Genomic DNA, 8,742 nt, shown 5'->3' on the forward strand with positions numbered 1-8,742 from the left:
GTCCTCCCTGAGATGACTAAGATTTGTATCATCTATTCACAGGGCGGAAGTTTTAGAGGAAACAGGAAATTACACAGGCAGTTCATCGTTAAAACTGTCGCCTCACTCAGCTGAGAGTCTCTTTACTTATAGGAAACTAGCTATTGTTCCAGGAGGAGCAAAAAAATAAAGTAAAATAAAATAAAATAAAAAATAAAATAAATAAAAGCAAGGGTATCTGAGCCAGTTGTGGTCCTGGTTTCCTCTGTATCAGGGGAGTTCAAGAGGACATGAAATTAAAAAGAAGATGGTGATAGATGGATAAAGAGTATAGGAAAAACACTCTAAGTAAAATACAACCTCAGCATACAGATCGTTTCTTATGATTGCCTGTTTCTGGCATGAGGAATTCTCAGCACATTATCCAGATTCATTTATAGTACACTGTATGTCACAGGGAAGGCCATATAGTTTAACTGACTTACATCCCTGTGTTCTGCTTAGAGTTGTTATTGATGTCGGTGAGTAGCAAATAAGTACATTAGAAGTATCCTCTTCTCTTCCTTTAACTGTCAGAGTGTCAATCCCCAATTCACTTAAACAATCATATAACTAGCAGGATATGAAATCAACACAAGGATGATGGAAAGGGAGAAATGAGTGTTTTAACACTGGTGACCAAACTGCTTTCTGTTTTCTTACAGAAACACAAATCGGTCTTTACCATCCTATTCTATGTAAAGTCTTGGTCTGCCCTCATGAAGAAGGTATCTCAGTTTATAATGGAAGGAAGAGGTACTAGAAAGTTAGGAGATGGAACACCCAGGAAACTGGTATGTTACCACCTCTGACTGGTTTCTGTTAGCCCTGCCTATAACCTTGATTGTGAGCTTCCCTTAATCTCTCCTTGGAGACCTAAACTGATTGTACAACCTCTTTTCTCACATCCAAAGATGAAAAAGAAATGTTCTAAGCAAATGTAAGTGTGCAGCCACAATTAAAGACAGAAAGAAAGGCAAAATCAAAAGGGGGTGCTTATGAGATAATGTGTTAGAAAGTTTGAGGGTGTCTTCGGGGTGTGTCTATTTTTCTTGAATACCAAGAGAAACAACATGACACTGAGAAGAGATAAGAAAATAGACTTTCAGATCATCTAGAATGGTGATGGATACTGGGGTAGGGCAGGCAGGTGGTGGAACTATCTGAGTGGACTGGGCTTTTACAAACCTCGAAAAATAATGGTTTTATAATACTTACCTATGCACATCTCCAGCAACTCTTAAGGAAGCCCAGCCGTGATGACTGTAACCTCATTATAACCCGTACTTCCAAAAGTAAGCATAGTATTAGAATACAGATTTGGAAATGATTTCATTAAATTGTGAACCTCAAGACATCTGCTAATTCTATGGTAAGAAAATAACAATTCTGGTCTTTTTACAACCATAAAACGTTCTATACAATTCTCACTCAAATGTATTAAAGGAGAACAGATTTAGCTAAATGCTTATATTACTATCCAAGTATGTGAAAAAAAATACCCTACAACTTGAGGTAAAGCTAATCTTTTTCAAATGTCTTTTATCTTCCTGTGTTGCTCCTTTAAGGAACAATGACAGTAAAATTATTTTTATCTTAGCCCAGAACTAATGCAGTGGGCTTCCTTTTTTAATGACAGCAGTCTTTCTGTTGCCAAATGCTTCATGTCTTAAATGACTTGACTCTTGGCTGCAGTTCTGAGATAAGCTTTTTCTCATAACCTTTTCACAATGGGCTTTCACCAGCTCCTTTAGAAAGGAAATTAAATTTTGTATTTGACTCCAAGTTCATGTGTCTGAATTGAGAAATGCTGTTGGTCCTCCAGATATGGTATCATTAAGCAATAAGATTTAGCTTATAAGTACTTGAAATAAATATTTTATCTCCAAAAGAAAAAAAGAAAAACTCTACTTGAAGTTGATAAGTGATTAATAAATTAATACCTAAATAGAAAGCAAAATGACTCCAAAAGAGAAAAGTAAAAATATCTCTGTACATACAGCGTGATAACTTCCAAATATGGCCAGAAGAAAACCTACTCATATTCTCACGATTCTTACCAACATCTTAGACATAAACAGTATGACTAAAAGTTGGTTTAATGCATAGAAGAATGTCAGTTGCTAGAAAATAAAAGCCGAAATTAGGTTTGAGTTCTGTACGGTGAATGACATCTTCATTCCTCAGGACAGAGCACATGACAACAGCTATGTTCTAATAAAAGCAAGATGTCTTCAGAAATTAGCAAGAAACTCCTTTTAGGCAAAGATTTTAGCTCATTTTTTCCAGAACCCAAGCTGAGACTTTGCATAACCTGCAAGTAAACATGCCTGATGCCAGAACTTGAGAAATAGCCAACTCCAAACTTGTACAGAAGTGTTTTTCCCTAATCCTGGATCCCAACTCCTTGGCCTGCTTCAAATATCCCCTTCCTTCCTTCCTTCCTTCCTTCCTTCCTTCCTTCCTTCCTTCCTTCCTTCCTTCCTTGTTGTACCATTATTTCCAGCCTTGATGGTAGGTGTGATTTTCTTATATTACACTCTCAAGTCAAGAAAATATTCAGAACTGAGACAATGGTTAATTCAAAGGCAACATCTGTGAGAAATATGATTGCAAACTAAGAACGCAAGTTGTCTATCAGGAGACAAGTGATTCATAAATGTTTCTGGCAAAGGCTCAGACAGATGGAATCGTGCACACATGCTATTTTTTCCCACTAGGATTTTTGCCTCACTATTATAAGTGATTACAGACCTAAGTGGATATGCATTAAGATCTAAAACAAATGTAATGAACTTCCCAATCAAAGCACCATTGAATATCTTCCCTCATGATATTTTCCACTCTGATTTCTTCCTTTCAGTAGAAACTTCAGCAAAGTTCTTGACTCAAAAGTTTGTACAGATGCAAATGTTGTGACTCTCTCCCCTCCTGGTGGGGATCTCAGCATTGACAGGATATAGAGAAAAGAAAATTCCCTCATCTACTTCCCCATAGTTGGTGGATCAGAGTGTGTAGATATTAGTCTTGTTTTAATCAAATAGAGAAGGCTAGTGAGAAGACATTATATACTTAAGAATTACAACTGTAAATCTCATTATCTACTTTTCAATGTGCAGAAAATAAAACCTGAACAAGTGACAATCCCTCTCCATTTTTCATCATAGGGAGTTAGTATAATTGTTCTATTTAATTAGTAGTATTTGTCAATCCTTTACCATGCTCAATTTGTAAGCTAATCTCTACCACTTGTGTGTAGAAAAAAATGTATTTGTATGGATTAGTATTGTGTGGCGTTTAAAGCATTCTCTGGGGTCTTGGGGATGTCTTGGAATGTCTCCTCTGTAGATAAGGACACCTACTATAAGTGAAAGTCAAGAGATACAGAATGTTGACAGCTTTTAAAGAAAGTGATTGGGGACACTCTGGCATGGTATTTAAATAGAATCCTAATGAAGTAATAGTTCAAGTGACAGAAATCATGGGAAGCGCTTTCTAAGCCAACAGAACAGTGTGTACAAAGTCTGGGAAACTGGAAGGAGCTGAGCGTGTTTGTGTTTGGCTGGGATAAATAAAGGCGAGTGTGGAGGTCAGAAAAGCCACCAGAGGGCTTTGAACACACAAGTAATGTGCCCTTGCTTGGGTTTTTCAAAAGATTCTTGTTAAAGAATGGACAGGAAAGTGGCAAATGGGGAAAAGCTAGCCAGGGAGGCAACTAAGGAAACATCTCTCTAGAGCAGTATTGAAGCAAAGGGTTTTCCCAGCTTTTCATCCAAGTTACAACTTACAAGAAGAGTCACAGGTTCAAGGCTTCTGCTTCTTAGGTGCTTGGTATATGAATAGATGTCTTAAGAGTGACATTAAAGAGAACTAGGATAATGATATTAGAAACTAGGAGAAATGTTTCAACTAGGGGAACATTTTAAAAGTTAGAAATAATAAGTTCAAAATTAAATGAGATTCTTTAGAAAGGAAGACCTCAGTAAACCATGCTGGATAAAAATTGGGACTTCTGTTGTTCAGGGATCAGCTGATTGATTGAAAGGGGAAGATCAGAGGTCTTATATCAATCACGTTACATGTAAGCCATATATATTGGTCTTGCAAATGGGATTTGGGAAAGTAGTGAAACTGTGTTTGTGGTTCAAAGAAATGAAGCTTGGAGATACAAATGGACATTGTTCAAAACATATATACGCAATCAAATCATCTTAATAGTGCTGGAGAACTGATTATGTTCAGAAAACCTTGGAGCATCTCAGTATAATGACCAGTAGAAGATAAAGAACTAACAATGGCTTTTTTACAACAACAATAACTGCAAACAAAGAAGACTGAAAAGAACACCAGAAACTATGGTGTCTGGAATACAAGTGTTGAAAGAATATTTCAAAATGACCTGAGAGGTCAACATGACCACGGAGAATCAACTACAGGATTCTAAAACACCAAGGTCATGATGACACTAACTAACTAACTAACTAATTAACTAACTCTAGTGGTGAGGACAGCTAACCCTTCTTTAGAATGACTCCAAGAAGAAATAAGAAAAAAAATGGAGTCCACAAAAATAGGCAATCTTTCCAGGAAATTTGCTTTATATTAAAAGAAAAAACGTCAAAAGATAGGGAAAGCCGGAAGAGAAAGGGGGATCAAAGCATGAAAGCATGCACACATGTGTATGGACGTGTATTATTTCAAGTGAAACACATCACCATATGTTCATATGCTGTTAGAAAGATCCAGAAAAAAATCTAAGATTTCATGAGATGAATGCAATTTCAAGACCAAGTATAAGCTAAACAAAGGTAATGGGATCTGGGAAACAAATTGGGGACTCAGTTTAAGAACGAGCAGGTCCAGATACAGATAACATAGAAAAGAAAAAAATCACAGTGTAGAGGTGATGTGGTTGTAGAAGAGATAGAAAACCTTAGCCCTATTCTCTCTCCTTTTCCTAGTGATAGCAAAAAAAAAAAAAAAAAAGGGTCAGCAGCTCAAAACAATGGGAAGAAAAGAGTGTCTCAGATTAAAAGAAAGAGAAGGTAAGGAAACAGCTATCAGGTAGAGGAGCAGTAAGACGCTCTGAGCAGCACCTATATGGAGAAGAATGGTATCAGAGAACATCAGGTCAAGTCATTCAGTGACGAGCAGTCTGCAGAGACAGATATGGTTCTAAATGAGGTACAGAAAGAGGAAACAGGAAGTGTTTCAGAGGATGCTCGGTAATTCCAATAACCTGACAGATCACCTAAAAATAGAAAGGGTCAAGATAGCCTTTCACAGGGATGTAAATGTCGGCTACTAATAAGATATTTTTTCTTAATGAAAGACGAAAATATTTGCCATTTAAGGTAATAGTTCTTTCAATGAATACCTCAAAATGTAAAAGGGTGGGGGGAGTCACACTCCAAACCAACAATTGTCAAGTGTAAAATCCATGAATATTATGACATTTAATTACACAATATACATATCCTGTATAGAACAAAAGATTAATGATTTGTTAAGTTGGAGCCATTATTAACGGTAATAATAGTATTCACGATGTAGGTATATGTACCTTCAGGGTGCTTTACAGTGTAGGAGTTGGAAAGACTTCCTCATTAATTTGAAAACTTTTAGTATTTGTTCTCTACGGTACCTTTTATTTTTAGCCTCTGGAGGCTTTTCTATGAAAAGTTTTCATTCCTTCTGCTGTTTTAGAAATCTCTTAACTGCAATTTAGATAAGAGTGAGATTCAAATCTCCAAGTAGTTTTAGAGTTTCCTTTTTCCTCTATCGCTTGTAATGTATAAGAATTCCATGTAAGAGATCCAAAGAAAATCAATGCAAAGTGTTGTAGAAAACCTGGCAGCTCTGTAAATTGCATGAACCCTGGCATTATTTTCCATGTAAGTTTTTCACCTAATTCTGTTGTGGGTGGAAACTTTATAAAACACACATTTGGACACAAAAGCAAGTGTGTGCACATACACATTTACAGGTTTTTTGTGTTTTTTCTAATTCAAATGGATATAAGGCAAGCCTACCTGGCTTTTATACTTCGTTGTCACAAAGGGCTCTCATAGTCGTTTTTCTTTTATCTTTATTCTGAATTAAACTTTTTCATTGAGGCATCTGACTTGGGTCTTGACAGAATTATCTAAAAGCCATTCAACATTTTCTAAATTTCTGAAATTTCACCAAAATTTCAGAAGAAAATGGCACTTTCATTTCCTCCATATACCCCTAAGCCACATTTAGAGAGTTTCTGGAGGAGCCTCCTTGTGACCCAAGATGACACCTGCACGTACCCATGCATATGCCTTTGAGTGAAGTCAAATCCTTCTTGCCTTCATACAGTCAAAAACCACATTTGGGACTGATCTCAAGAGAGAGGGTCAAAGGGTCCATTTCATGTTCATTCTGGCTGCCATTATAGCTACTATCAAAGTTGTTATACTTGGGTAATCTGCATAATCTGAGTGCCCATGAGTTCAGGCTACAGATGATGAAGAGTTGGAAGCCCCCCTCCCCCCGGTTGCAAATATGCCTCTGGGCTAAAGCAAGTAGCTTATCCAAGGTCAGACAAATTGTGCGGCGCCTACCACCCCGACCAGCAGGGAAGAAAGACTCGCACACCAGTTCCTTCCAGCAGCAGTTTACTCAGGAGTTGCTAGTTACATGAAGCTTGAAGGTGTGCCCCCGAGCCAGCCCAGGAGCGAAGCTTTATACCCTGTGTAGGACTGCCCATGAGCCCATACCACTTCTCGCACTGTGATTGGTCAAGAACCCATGACACAAGATCAGGCCACCAGGAAGTACCGCCCCAGGACCAAACAAGGCTTGTTTACTCCAAGTCTGCAAGGGCAAGCAGGCACCATCTTTAAGGCGTGGCAGCAGCGCTCCACAGTTCCCCCTTTTTTGTTTTTAAGCAGTTTCAAGCTGTGACTGCCCGATCAAGCAAGCTCCATCATGTAGGATCTCACGATCAAGGGCAGACAGGCTCAAACCATGGGACTCACTCTACTGGGTGCAATGGGCAAAGCCCACCAGGTGCAAGAGCTGGGCCCAAGGAAAATGGAATAGACACCCATCCCGTGTGCAATGAAACCTATAGGCTTCCAGGGGTGCAAGGGCTGTCCAGACCGAAAATTTGGGGTAATGAGAGCAACTAATACTTCAAAGCTACCAGCCATGCTTGTGGAGATACACCCCACTCAGTGGCCTGAAAGGCACGCACTACCAGCGCCCTCTCACGTCTCTGGGCCCTGACCATACAACAGATTCAAGACAGGCAGAGAACACAGACACCCACTAGGACAACAGCTAGCACTCCTATACCCTGAAAATCTTCACAATGCAATGCTTCCAGGCTCACATGGGCAGGTCAGTACTGTTGTGTCTGGTCTTCCTAGAGGTACCGTCGTCTCTCGGCAGTGCTTTCTGCAAGTTGGACACAGCAACAGTTCTCTCAATGTCTATGACAGCGTACAGCTCTGTGCGCCGGGTGGGGGTTTGTAGGAGGGGAGTGGTTGTCGTTTCTGGAGTCTGATGGTTGTCAGAGTCACTGCCCCTTTCCAAATCTACCTGTATATAATTGAGTTGCCTATGTTCTAAACTGGGGCGCCTGATATCAAGGTTAAAGACTGTCGGTGTACAATCCCTATGCCTTGAATAGTCTATTTTGTGAGCACTTCCCACAAGAGAGTGTCGGCTTGAGGGGTGAGATGAAGTATCTCCAAACGAGGGGTAGCAGGGATGCCCGTTGGGTAAGTTCTGAGCACCAAGCCCTGGAGTCGTAGGTGTTCGAGGTGTTCTAGGGACTTCCAATTCTGTCTGATGACTATTCCTTTCTACAACTGGCTCTTCCACCACATTTATACTATTATTTTGCATAATCTCTTGCAACATGTTAAATAATTCTTCTGCACGGGCACACTTAAAAACAAAAATTCCTTGTCCAGTTTGACACAATCGACCACTTTCAAAAGAAAACAGATTTGAGTCGTAGCCGTACCATCGCAGGCAGAGGTAGTGCCATTTCACCGAGTCTCGCTTCGGGGTGTACAAAATCAGTTCTGTGTCTGTGAGCTCCATGAAACCAGAGTCTAGCTCATTGCCATCATCATCAACGTTAACAACCTTAAACTTGTTCCTATGGTTATCTAGGACAGTGTCTTTATCTGGACAGCTACAACAGCTACCCATGGCTTTGCTTTCTAACCTTTCCGCCGCTTTACCACAGTCCTTAGATTCGTCCTTCTCTTTGAAGTCTGTATTATTTTAGCCTCACTACCCTTGGCCTCTTTGATCTTTGTATACTTATGCCGTGTTCTTTCTCTTCCACACCTTTGTACTTGGCAGGAAATGTTTCCAATTCTTCACCTTCACTCCCTCTCTTCCCTTTCTATGTCCTTCCCCAGTTTATCCCAGGTGGCCAAGGTAAGCTGTCCCGATACCACGAACCAAGGGGCGATGCGGTCCACTTCCTGGACAAACTGCTGTAGAGCCTTCTGTTTAAGGTAGTTAACAGTGGCACTCACGCCCTGGCTGGTGACAGTTAAGGCAAAAACACAGCACCAGGGATACTGCAATCGTGATCGCCACTACTAGAATAACTATCCACGGATCCACTCCTCCCGGCACGAACATATCCCGCTGGCCTTTTTACTTTCACTTTTGCTTGCCTCCGTCCGAGGACCTTAAAGATTGAAGCCTCCTTCCGAGGTCTTTAAAGAT

General features: G+C 39.9%; 1 pseudogene; it reads right to left on the reverse strand.

Annotated features, from left to right (window-relative positions):
• Positions 1–7,377: 7,377 nt before the first annotated feature.
• Positions 7,378–8,211, reverse strand: LOC114614666 (annotated as a pseudogene).
• Between the last annotated feature and the right edge of the window lie 531 nt (positions 8,212–8,742).

This window comes from Grammomys surdaster, unplaced genomic scaffold, assembly GCF_004785775.1.
Source record: "Grammomys surdaster isolate TR1022 unplaced genomic scaffold, NIH_TR_1.0 126398, whole genome shotgun sequence".
Taxonomy (NCBI): Eukaryota; Metazoa; Chordata; class Mammalia; order Rodentia; family Muridae; genus Grammomys; species Grammomys surdaster.